This window comes from Cryptomeria japonica, chromosome 11 (genome assembly GCF_030272615.1).
Source record: "Cryptomeria japonica chromosome 11, Sugi_1.0, whole genome shotgun sequence".
In the NCBI taxonomy this organism is placed as follows: domain Eukaryota; kingdom Viridiplantae; phylum Streptophyta; class Pinopsida; order Cupressales; family Cupressaceae; genus Cryptomeria; species Cryptomeria japonica.
In genome coordinates, this window is record NC_081415.1 from 284,593,519 (window position 1) to 284,607,692 (window position 14,174).

Genomic DNA, 14,174 nt, shown 5'->3' on the forward strand with positions numbered 1-14,174 from the left:
CGTGCATGGTTAATGTTATTACTGAAGAATTTATTTTTACTTTGCAATTGAATCAAGTGATTTATGACAAAACAGATGTGATTGTGAAATTATTTGATGCATTTTCTTCTCTTGCAATTGGTTCTATTACATTGCCTATTGAGGTCCATAACAAATCCCTTGATGTGAACTTTGCTATTATTCCATCTTCCGAACAATTTCGTGTGAAGCTTGGCTATCCTTGGCTATCTTCCATGAAAGCTATTGCTTCTCCTATTCATAAGTGTTTGAAATTTCCCCATAATGGTGAAGTTGTTACTGTCAATCATAGTCTCTTTAAACCAGCTGAAAGAACTTCTAGCGTTCCTATTGATTACTTTTGGCCTAAACAATTCCAATCTCTTCCTCCGCGAAGTGATCATCTTTTCAAATCTTATCAAAAGTGGAAAACAGATATGATCCTATCTCTAAGTGAACCTAGAACACCTAAACTTGATATTCCTATCATTCTTGAGAAGGAAGTTCTTCCTTTGAAAGATAAAACTAATGTCTTTCCTTAAGAAGATTCCCAACCCGTTCCCATGGATGTGATTATGTCTATGCCTAATAAACCTTCTAAAAGTAGACCTATACCTCCTCGTCATGATGGACTTGGTCTTCTTCCTAAACCAAATATTCCTCCTTTGTATGGAGCAGTCCCTCCTCCTTCTTTTTATAGAGAGAAGAGACCTTCTTCTTCTCCTATTATCCAGCCTAAGAGACCACAACCTAAACACCCAAGTGATAAGGATGAGAACATTCCTCCTCCTCAATCTTCTTCACTTCCTACTAAGACTAGACGAAATCGTTCTGCACGTGAACGTCAACGAAAGCGTCGTCTTAGAGCTCAAGCGGCTGCTTCTCAAACTTTGCAATCTCCAAAAACACCTTCAACAAGCATTATTCCATTTTCTCCAAAATCTCCTAAACATAAGATGCATGATGGTCTTGATCCTGTGCGAATTAAAGACCCTATTTTTATAAATCTTGATGATGCTATAGATGAAAATGTTATTCATGATGAAAATGTTACTTCTCTTGCTTTTGATAGTGAATATGAACTTGTTGATATTGATAACCATTTATCTAATGAATTTTCTAAAGCACTTATCCTAGCTCCTAGACAAGAACAGCGTGGCTTGGAACATGAACATAGCCCTTGTTTGGATCTTGTGATAGCTCCATCTGCTGTGTTGGAGGTTCCTCCTCTAGCGTGTTCCCTGCCTTCCCGAAACATTGATCAGCAAGATCGGGGGGTAGATGACGTGCTAGACCAGTTACATTAGCATAGCAGATTCTCTCCTCCTCTCTTTTGTTACTTCTTCTATGTGTTATTCTCATTCTTCTATTTGTTGTCCTTAGTGTTGTATACTTGAGGACGATGCAAAGCATTGAGATCTCTTTTGGTCTCTCTCATGTTGACTCAAAAGACACATGTGTTCCCTTCTTCTAGGTGACCTTCCTTGATTGGGGAATGAAGAACAATTATGCATACATACATATGATATATATACATGAATTATCATACAGCATACTGACCCCGAGGAAAGCGAAGTCACCTCGTGCTTTGTGTTTTGTGTCTATTATCCTTGGGTTTATCTCACACTTGGGGGCTAAATCCTTGCGATAACGTGCTCCTTTCCTTTCTCATTTCTTATGTGTATCACTACGTTAAAACAATCACCCCCGTTGAGGCGTGTGCGATCACTTTAACGTAGGGGGGCATACACCCTGTCTATCCCTTCAGGATACATGAAAATTTCTTGGAGAACTCAGCTTTGCCTTGAAAATTTTCGGTATTTCTCTTGCATGACTCATAGTGAGGGAACCTTACTACTGACAGTCATGGTTCTCCCTCGTGATCTTCCCTTTTACTTTGTCAATCGAAGTCGTAAGATCCTTAGTCCACTGGGGGCTTGGTGTGTCTTGCCTCCTTGATGTGGTGAAAGTCTTTCAATATTGTTTCCTTGTACTTTACCAGAAGTATGAGCATACATACTCCCGCTAAAGTGGGGGCTCAATGTAGCGTCCTAAAATTGTGACACTTGCAATTTCGACTGCATTTCGGTCTTCACGATGGTGACGTAACACGGAACCTGAATGGAGACCCTGAAACTTGTCCACGACACCAAAAACTGCACTTTCAAGCACCCTGGCCTGAACCTCCTTTGCACCCTGCTGTCCCGGGAGGTGGGACCAGAGCGCCCAGCGCCCTGGTCCTTCAGGACCAGGGCGCCCAGCGCCCTGGTCCCTAGGTCCTATTTTGGGCCCGGTCTCTTTTGGACTTCGGGTCTTTATGTTTGCAAATTGGAAAATTATCTTTCCTGGTCGGCCTAAGGTCGGGAAAATCAGTCTTTTAACCCTAATTGGCAAGTATATAAACTACATTTTCCTCTCCCATTTGGGGAGGAAGGTCATATGTGTACAAGCGTGGAAACTATACTCAAGCATTCAAGCATTCAAGCATTCCTTCAAGCAATTGATCATTTCAAGTCTCCATTCAAGGCTAAGTGTTGCATTCAAGACAAGGATTCAACCATTGAAGAGGAGATCACTTACAACATACAACATCTATACCTTCGCACATAAGGATACAAACATCCTTACAACAAGGTATTAGTACTTGTTTTACATTACAGACATTTACATTTACAGCATTGCTCATTTCTTGGTTAATTCCAAAACCGGGGTTTGACCTAAAGGCAAACCCCTAATCCCTAACCCCCCAATCGTCTTCGCTTTTCTGTGTGTAGGTTGCAGGTACGTAGCTGAAATTGAAGATCTGGAATCCTTGTGCAGAGACGAACAGATCCCCCTTCGTTTCGCGGATTTTTCGGAGGACCGTGGCGCTCGGGGGCCATCGTCCTGGCAACTTTCGCTCAAATTTGCAGGACAGCGCCGTATCAACATTTTACTGCTAATTCCAGGTCCGCAGCTTCATACTGTATTCCTATCTCAGTTTATAAGCGAATCTTTCTCACTTTCTATGCATTCCTAGCTTAATTCTTCTATGCACATTCTTTACAAAAGAGGGTAGCCTTGCTGTCATAACCCTTGAAACTCATTTAGCATCCAATCTTGCATTGCGTGGGATTGGATCTTGTGGGTTTCAACCCCTCTTTTGAATGTAAATTCTCTCCCCTAAGTGAAAACCATCAACCCTAGTGAATCTCCCTTCTCTCTCCTTGGAGTTGGAAGAGGGGAGAGCAACTAGGGTTCGATCGCGATTTTCCGCTTTACACTTCTTTACATTTTTTATCCGATTTGAATGGAATATTCTTATGTAGAAGATGGGTGAATGGAAGACATCTATCTACTGAATGAGAGACAAATCTCTTGATTGATTGCAATCTTCCTTGTAAAAAACTCAATTGACTTATGTTCTTTGGTGACTCCATCTCCATGATGGCTTTGACCTTTTCAAGATCTACTTTAATTCCATGAGCTGATAAATGTACCCAAGAAGTTTCGCAGAGGTTACCCCAAATGCACATTTCTTTGGATTTAATCTCAATTGATATCTTTCCAGCCTGTCAAAAATCTTGCTTAAGATGTTCAAATGTTCTTGTCTTGTATGATATTTTGCAATTATATCATCTACATAATCTTTCATAAATGTATACATCATATCATGGAAAATTGTTGTCATAACCCTTTGATAAGTTGCTCCTACATTCTTAAGCCCAAATGGCATAACATTCTAGAAATGCGTTCCCCGTGCACAGGTGAAAGCTATCTTTTCTTGATCTTCAGGTGCAATTCTTATTTGATTATATCCTGAGAAACCATCCATTAATGAAAACATCTCATGTCCTGCTGATAAGTCCACAATTATATCAATGTTTGGTAGTGGGAAATCATCTTGTGGACATGCTTTATTTAGATCTCTAAAATCTGTACAAACTCTTATGCTTTTATCTGGCTTTGACACTGGTACAATACTTGAAATCCATTATGGATAAGCAACTGGTCTTATAAAACCCACATCTAATAGTTTCTTCAGCTCAGTTTTTACAAGAAGAGCAATGTGTGGATGCATCTTTCTTATCTTTTGCTTAACTGGTTTTGCTTTTAAATCCACATTAAGATGATGCATGATAAGATCTGGATTAAGTCCTAGCATGTCTACATAAGACCAAGAAAAATTTATTTGTCTTTGCTTAAAGAATTTCATGTATTCTTTCCTTTCTTCATCTGATAACGAGGCAACATAATGAAGTATTTTAGGATCCTTTGATGTACCAATGTTTACTGCTTCTGTTGGTTCTATCAGGATAGCAGATCTCTCCAAAAAATATGCAGGAAGAATGTCAAACTTTCCATCTTCTGGCACCTCAAAGAGGTTTTCACCATCAGACACGTCCTTTATTTTCCTTTTTGATTGATCTAGTATTGCCATGAAATGGTTTTCAACAGTAGGTCTCTTTCCTTGTTTTACTTCTATTTTACGACTGGAAAGTTTGGCATTCTCCTGACTATGAGAAATGTTACTTGATTCTGCAGTGGAAGATATCTTAGGTGTGATGGGTTCGATAGCATTAAGATACACGGCTAAGTCATGATCATTGGAAAAGACATTTAGTTCAGGGTTTTCTAAATTACCCCAATCAATTAGTTCAGAATGATGAAGGGGTAAGTCATAGTCACTGTCATCATTAGGTGCTTCAAAGTTCATGACATAATGATCATAATTTGGCACAGAGTAGGTAATGTCATAGATTGAATGATTTTGAGAATTGTCTCTCCCAAGTGTCTTCCAATTAGTTCTAACAAAATCAGTATTAGTATTTTGTGGTTCACACTCAAGTGGTTCTTCATTTGACATTTGTCCCTTAAACGACTGGATTATATCAACACACACGTCTTTAATACTGAAAATTCCTTTTTTATTGACCTCATTTGCATTTTGGAGTTGACATACTTGTGTACATGATAAAGAGGATTCTTTTACTAGATTTTGTCTCCTTTCAAACTTAACTTCTTCTGGACTAATAGTCAATCCTACTTGACTATTTGTTAATTCTTCTATGGTTCTACCACATCTTGATACATCTTGTTTCTCATTTGATGAAAATATTATATTTTCATATGCTTGATCTATCCTTGTTTGTACTTCTTGTGGTGTTACTTCTTTTTCTTTGTCATTCCCTTTCCTTTATTGTTTTGCATATGTCTCTTTTCTCTGAATTCTGAGTTCTTCTCATCTTCTTTCTAACTCCATCTTTTGTTTTGTATTAAATAAGTCTTCCTCTGTAATAGATATTTATTCTTCATTATTTTCCTTACTTGATGTATTAGATAAGACATCTAGACCCCATTCATACTCATTTGAATATGTCTTTGAACCATGATCTAGGACTACTCCACTATACCATACAGGAATGTTTCATGGTGCAAAAAGTTCCCTGATTTCTGCCATCTCTATTTTCACTGCTTCTGGAATATCTTGTTCAGATTTTGCATTTGTTCATATTTATTGAACTTGTTTACAAGATTCTTCTTTACCTTTGATGGTAATCTCCTCTTCTTGCTTCTTTTGTTTATTGGTTACTATTTATGTTGCTTGATGTAGCTTTTCTTGCCATTGTTCTTCTTTAGAGACTGATTTCTTTCTCCACTTTTGTTGTTGATGATTATGTTGCTTTTGATTGGATTTTAGATATCCAAGCCCTGATTTATCTTCTTTGGATTGCGAGTGGGGACAAATAGGTTCTAAAATACCTTGATGTCGCTTACCAATTGGTCATTTTCCTTCATATCTCATTTTTTTCATGATTTTATAACCATTGCCATATTGTTTTATGGGAATATTTAATTCTACAACTGTTGCTATAGTTTCATTTTAATCTTTGTACAACCAACCAAGAATGTTTGTCTTCATTTTCTTCTTCAAGAGTTCCAGCTCTAACAAATGTTCCTTTAAACATATCTTTTGATCTTTCTGAGGTCTTTGATTGGATATTTGTAGGCTTTCCATATGACTTAGGGGAAAGTGGAAAATTATGCAAAGAATATTTTCCCATTCCTTCATCATTTAATTTGAGCTTTTCTTTAAAGGTTTCCCATAACTTTTCTTGAATTTCTTTGGTAGGATATACTGATTCTCTATTATGTGGAACTCTTGTATCTTGTGTTGGCTTCAAATTATTGCAATATTGACTAGAATCTGTAATTATAGTGATCTCTTGTCCTTCATGAGGAAATTTTACACATTGATGATATGTAGAAGGAACTTCTTGCATTTTGTGAATCCATGGTCTTCCTAGAAGAATGTTGTAAGAGAGGTTTAAATCTAAAACCTGACACAATGTATTCCTTTCCACAGGTCCTATTTTGATTGGTAATACAATAGTTCTTTTAGAAGAATTTTCTGCTTCATCATAAGCCTTAATGGTTATTTTCTTCTTTAGATCCACTGCATTTTCTGAATATCCCAAAGCTTTTATCAAACCTAATGCACAAATGTTTAAGCCGACTCCCCCATCTACGAGTACTCATTTGACACTAGTTTTATTAATGGTGACTTCAACATGTAAGGGAGCATTGTCAAGATGTTTTAAGGATGCATCATCATTTTCAGAAAATGATAAGCAATGAGGAGCTATAAGGTGTTCTACCATGTTTTGGAACTGATCTATATCCAAATCTTTTGAAACTGTTGTTTCCACTAAAGCTTTTTCCAAAATTTCCTTATGCATAGGTGAAAATTTGAGAAGCTCCAAAATTGATATTTGAGCGGATATTGTTTGTAATTTCTCTACTAAATTGTATTGTTGTGAAGTGGATGTTGGGTCTTTTGTTATACCTAGAAAGGTAACCTTTGCTTTGCTTCTCGTAATAACATTGATTGGCTTTGAAGATGGATTATCTTTAACAATGATAACATTTACCACATCATCATATGTATAAGTCTAATTCACTTTGGCTTTTCCTTTGTCATCTTTTAATTGGGATGGTTCACCTTTGTCATAATTCAGAAGTGGAGTTTTGAAAGCTAGGTGTGATTCATTTGTCTTATGGCTATCCACTGTGATAGTTCCATTATCGATTAGATCTTGGATAAGGTGTTTCAATCTTTGACAATAATTTGTTTGGTGTCCTTTATTCCAATGGTAATTGCCAAAATGATTATCATTCCACCAATTTGGCTTGACTGGTGGTTCATAACTTCTTGCTTCTGGTAAAACAATCAATTTGTTAGCAAGCAGAGTTTTTAAAGCTGATTCCAATGGTTCTGCAATGTTTGTGAATTTCCTCCGAGGATTGGAGAAGGACTTGGTTTTATTGTTTTCTTGATTGTTATTGCTTGGGATTTGACTTGATAGATTAAAAATTGGTTGTTGTTATTTTTGTTTTGTAAGTTTTAGCTCTCCTTTCTTTACCATCGTGTTCTCTATTTTCAGACCATTCTCAATCATCTTGGCAAAGGAGGGAGGACATTGCATTCTTAGTCGATAACTCATTTCACTGATAAGATTATCAATGAATATGTCCATTTTTTCTTGATCAGGCACATCTCTTGGATACCTATTAAACATGCATTTCCATTGTTGTAAGAAGATCATAAAAGATTCACCATTCTTTTGCTTAACATTACATAGATCTAGCATTGTTATCTCATTCCTTATATTGTAGGAGTATTGTGAAATAAATCTATTCACAAGTTCTTCAAAAGATTTGATTCCGGATGGTAATCTTGAAAACCACTCCATTGATTGTCCATTTAAACTCTTGGGAAAAAGACGTATAAGGTAAGTTTCATCATGGGCAAATACCATGCTCATAGTACAAAACTCCCTAATGTGATCCTGAGGATTGGATTTTCCATCATACTTGTCATATTTTGGGATCTCGGAATGTTGCGGAAATGGTACCATATTCAAATTTTTATTGAAAGGATATGGACATATATCTTCCAATGACTACTTCTTGGAGCTTGTTCCATTTTGCATATCTTGCATCTGTTGTTGTAGAGTTTGCATTTGTTGAGTAACGTTTAACAACGGATTATCCACATAGTTTCTCCCTATTTCTTCGTAAGTTCTTTTATCACTACGCTCTTTTCTTGTGTCATCACGTTCTTTTCTCATCTCTTCATGACCTTCTTTGTTTAGATCTTCGTTATTTGGATCATTTGTGTTTTGGGTGTTACTTGCCTCCACATCTTGTTGCAAGCTTTCTATGTTAAAGTCTTGTGGTAGTTTAGCTCCAGATTTTGCCAACATCAAGAGATATTTCTCTTTTTGTTTTGCCAACAATTTTTCCATTAGCCTATCAAATTTCAAATCTTGCTCAAGGTCTCTAATGGTGCTATTGACTGCTTCTTCATCAACAACGGTATACCCAAAAGTTTGGAATGCAGGATTATCTTCTTCCTCCATTTGTTTTTGTTGTTTTCTAAGTTGTTTGTATTGAGCTCTAGTCCAAACTGGCATGTGATTATTTCAAAAAAAATTGAAATTTCCAAAGGACAAAGTCAATAGGTGATTATTGGTTTAGGAAGATATACTTTGTTGATTTTACCACTATTGTTTGTTTGCTGTGATAAAGCGTCTCTTTGTTGAAAAGAACGTCCTTGCAAAATTTCTTCATCAAACTCTATACCACAACCACTTAAATAGTGATGAAAATGATGTAGGAATGTCCTATGTTTTAATAAGATCTTGCGATTGATATACAAGAATCTTATTCTTTTCTGAGTAGCTTTATAACTGGGTTTTCTTTTCTTAAGGTGATACTTAAAAGTCATATAAGCATCTGATAGTTTACAAGTTTGTTTGATTCCAATGTTGGTGCAATTCTGATTTTGATATAACCTAGGTTCAAAATAGGAAAGATATATCCAAGATTATGAACATAGGATAAATTGATCAAGCTTCATGATAGAGGATTTGATTATCTCGATGAGAGACTTGACAGTGATGTTGATTTTTTTGCATTTAAGATGTTTGAATCAATAGCTTGTTGAATGTTTATGCTTATAGAAACCTTTTGGGAATAGCCTGTTGGATTAGTGACCCAGTTGTTGAGCTAGTTTGAAAATACGTGATGGTTTAGAGACAAATCTACTCAAGAAGTATTTTGATACTGGTGTTTTGACACTTTAGTTTGATCTGGTGTTTAAATGTTAGAAAGCCTTTGCACTACCCTTTTGATCAATTTTTCTAGCAATTTGTTGGATTTTTGCTCACTCGTAGATGATAATTTTCTTCAATTTTTGACCATTTGGAACACATTACAGACATAGAAGACACAATGTTTAATAAACAAAATGCACAAGCAAGTACAAATATTATGGCAGGCTGAGACAATAGTTGTTGAATCTCACATGGGGTTTCCCTCAAGGCTACACTATTCAAAGCGGATATTTAGATGCTTCACCCCATTGGCTCCACCCTCAGCACTCACTTCTTTGGGGCAACCAAGCACCAGTTTCCATGAAAACTCCCCATGGTAAAATTTATATCTCTACTAAGAACCATATGTGTATGAGCCACTTCAGAGGTTCGACCTCCTGTGCAAACAACTAGAAGGATTTTGGCAACTAGTACAAGTGGTTTTTAGTAAAGGCTTCTGCTCAAGTGGCCATACATGTGGCACTTTCAGCTCTGTAAATATAGAAGGTTCCCAACCTATAGAGGTTACACTCCATAGGATTTATGGGGAAACATAGTGTCGGTATGAACTTATTAGCAAATGTTGTTTGGGACTTTTGTCACAAACACGATTTATTTAGAGTGGATTGGAAGGACTTGGTATTAGCCCGTTTCCACTTTAGGTCATTCCCCTCTCATTGGCCCCCTCAAGGCAACTTGGGAAGGTAGGCCCTCTAAAGGATTCAATTTGCTTGAAAGTAAAGAAAGCATAAAAGAGTGAGTTTGTCTTTTTTATCACCCAATTAAGGGGAGAGCATATACCTACCACGTTCAAGACACAAAATATAAGTGTTCTTTTTAACTTTCCATAGCAATATGATCTATCCTCTATTTGGAGATGTTGCTCCAACAAGCATGGTGTTTATTTTAGCCTTTTTAAAGTCTACGTGCAACTATTTTAGAGAAGTTACTCAAAATGCAAGTTGCATGCTGTCAATTTATCCCCTTAGTTAGACTAAATGAGCAAGACATGATATATTACTTTCCAAAATAGGGCTTTTAATTAACTAGGTGAAGAAATGCATAAAATTTGCCTTAAACACAATCCTGCACATGCATGTCAATCGTTTGAAAAATTTTAGTTCTCGGACATTCGGACCTGCAAGAAAATTATGTCAATTGCAAACAAAAGCGCTATTATAACAAATGTGCTATCTTTCACCTTAAAAACGTTAATCTTTAGGGCAAAAGTGCTAACCTGCACTACAAAAGCGCTGCTCTGTGGACTCAAAAGCGCAACTTTTTTAACAAATGCACTAACCTAGAGAACAAAAGCATTAACCCATAATGCAAATGCACTAATTTTTAGACAAAAGCGCTAACCTACATGACATATGCGTTAACCTGCGATGCAAATGTGTTAACCTGCGATGCAAATGCACTAACCTGTGATGCAAATGCGCTAACCTATTGAGCAAAAGCACTGTCAAAATTCACACATGTGTGAATCTACATAACAAATGCGTTAATTTTACTTTTAAGATATTTTTAAAGGTATATGCGAGGTCCATGAGCCCCACGGTGGGCGCCAAAATGTGTCGACTTGAATTTCATCCTCAAAATGCTACTTGCAACAAGTTAGTTTCACAAAGTACAAATGGAAATGCTACAGGAAATCCAAACTCAACTAATGAAACTACATGAAATACATATGAAATAAAAATATTGATATTACCTTCATGGTTTATGTCTCATTGTGTCCTAACTCCATTGTTCCTGGTTGCAGATGGTGTGCTCTCAGACAAGCATAGATAGCTTCCAATATGGCATATGAAGAATGGACTGATAACTAATAGTTCACAAATGCTACGATATGTAATACTACATGATTATACTAAAATGAGAAAATGACAATTGCATCAAGATTAAAACTCACAGATGCATAAGTTTTACAAATGATTAGCTTGCAAATTTAGTTGAAGTCTAACTCTCTCTCAACGGATACTCTTGATTTTATAGACCTTGAGAGGATAAGATGATGTGGCTTAGATCAACAGTCATGATCATATCTACAGATTTGGATGGCTATGTGCAAAGGTGAAGGTTGAGAGAAAGGGGGAAGGAGAAGACAAGTGTCACTCATCTCACCTTGACTGGGTTGCTGACTGAGGAAATGTAGGGATGGTTAGAAAAGATTTAGGCATGAGAGGACAAGTGGACTCAAGTCCTTCCTAAGATGTAGGGATGTTGGAGAGAATATAAAAGGAAGTTATGAAATATGTGTACGTACACAATATTTCATTAAGTTTGGAGGTTGAAGATAAATGATGAATTAATATTTAATAAATATCAATTTCCTTAGCCACATGATGGATGAGTTGGCAAAAGGAAGATGAAGTGGAGATGGAGGGTGAATTGGATAAGAGAGATTAAATAATTTAGAAATTATTTAATATTTGAGACTATAGGATAGGAGAATAACCATTAAATATTAGATATTTAATTGATTGAAGGAGATAATTAAATATTAGATATTTAATTAATTGATCAAAAGAATAATTAAATATTAATTAGAGGAATAGGATAGATGAATTAATTAATAAAATATTTCAATTAAATTAATTAATAGAAAGACATGAAAATGAATTAAATAAATTAACCTTTTCAAATTAACTATGTAATAGAAGAATAAACATTCAATAAATATAAAATATTTATTTAATTGCTCATAGCCATTTTTATGTGTATACACATATCATCAATATGCATATCATCACAAAATATGGGATCTCCTCATATATCACATCATATATCATCTTGTAAAAAAACATACATGTATCAGAGTACAAAGATATCAAAATATATCGGCTACCAAGAGCCATCCAAGTCACAATCCACAATAATGGTGTAATAAATACATAAAAAATCTCTCAAATGGCACTCTGGCCAAATGTTGAACCACCATCACCGCCTGCTCCACCACTACCCCCTACTCCACCTGCACTATCTCGCCGTGGAGGACCCATAACACCCCCACTACTCTGCATCCTCTGAGACAACTCTGATCTCACCCGTCGCATCTGGGAATAGCTCAGTGCCCACTGACTAGATGGAACCACCTACTCGTATAAGCCCCACCAATAGTTAATCTCTCCACCTGCTCGCCATAGTTCCCTTGCCATCGAATCGGTCGAACCATGTCCCTGTGCTCCCAACAACACTCAGCCTTTATTTTGCACCTCCCTCAGTCTATCCACTAGATCATCTCTCTCTCTCGCATCACTACCCTCAACTCAGCCTCTCGTGCAAAAAGCTGGACATCTCTAGTTGCAATCTCTGCCACACTATCCTCTAACCGTTCCTTGACTACTGTAAGTCGAGTCTGCAAATATACTATCATGTGCTCCCGTAGGTCTCCCCCTCCTCCACCTATGGCTCCCCCTCCCATCTCCATATGATCCTCTCCTCCACCTATGGCTCCCTCTCCCATCTCCATAGGTGCTACACCCCCACCAATGTCCCTACCTCCTGCTTTGGCTTCCCCTTGTATTAGTGGACCCTGTGATAGTCGCAACAACTATCCCCCTCTACCTCTCCTCTGTAATCATCCTCGTCCACCACCTCCACCTCCAAATCCACCCCCACCCCCAACTCCACCACCCCCACCCCCTCCTGCTCCTCCAAAACCTCCTCTACCACCTCCCTCTCCTCCATCACTTCCATCACCTCCATGTCCTTCTCCTACTCCTTGGCCTCCTCTCCTCCTCCATCGCTATCTCCCATCATCCTCAAATGATGGTATCAGCTTAGCTGGATCTGAAATGCATGGGATCGGATGCGCGGTACAATACTGAGTCTACTCCTCTGTCACCCCTGCATCCATAATCTTAGGCCTCATATGCCATGGTCTCGCCTGTAAGGTCTAGAACTCGGCTAGGGCCTAATCATATGGTAACACTGGCCCCCACTGAAATCTCTTCCATACTGCCTGTGCATACTCCCCTGATCCCCTCAGCAACCCCTGCCTCCATCCAAACTATCTCATCACTCTACCTGGTACCTATCTCTCTACATTGTAGGCTATCCTACCAATCAAAAACCATGTCATAAATACATATGGCAAGGTCTCTACTTCATTCTCCCAAGTCTTACATTCAATATATGGCCTCCATATCACTGTATCCAAATCATCTAATGCTCTCCGCTAAAACTCCAACTTCCCCAAGTGGGGCTAGCTCATCATACCTCCATACATATGCACATAGGGCTGATCTACCGCCCTAAACCTCAAGCTGACCGACCCTGTCATTGGCAGGTGCTCCCACGCCTAGATATGTAGCAATGTAATCCCTACCCCTAGATAACTCGTCTCTCGGTATACAACCTCATGTAGCTCCCTGTACAAATGTGAAAGAATGTATGGTCCCCATGCATAATGGGTCCCATTCGTCACCATGTGCTCTATGACCTGGCCCCAACCCACGGCTAGTCCATGTGATCATCGATCAAGGAAAAGAAACCCCCCGATAATGCCTGATAAAATAGCTCGTAGTGGCTCATACAAGGCAGCTATCTCCTCCCATGCTATCGAGCCATCATGAATATACACATCCTCTGCAAACATTTGTTGCACAGCTATTGTCCCCAAAGCTCGATCATAGGTCACTAGCTCCCCTTAGATCAGGATGTGTAGTATCCTCCACACATCCTCTAAGGTAAATATCATCTCTCCCATCGCTAGGTGGAAGGTACATGTCTCACTATGCCAACGCTCGGCTAGTGTTGTCATCAGTCCACAATTCGTCCGAATAATGGGAAGATACAACATATCATATAAACCAGTCGCTGCAATGCAATCTCTCTCTGCCTCGGTCAACTGCTCTTGCAACTATTGTGTGGCAGGATGTTGTTCCCGCATCTATAAGACAGGAAGATCCTCCTACACACACGCATCAAACATCATCATCAGTTGTTTTGTTTCAAACTTTCTTAAGTTTAAACCTAGACTATCAACAAATACTTTGATCAAGTATCTTCGAGTCTCAATAGGTAAGCGATCAT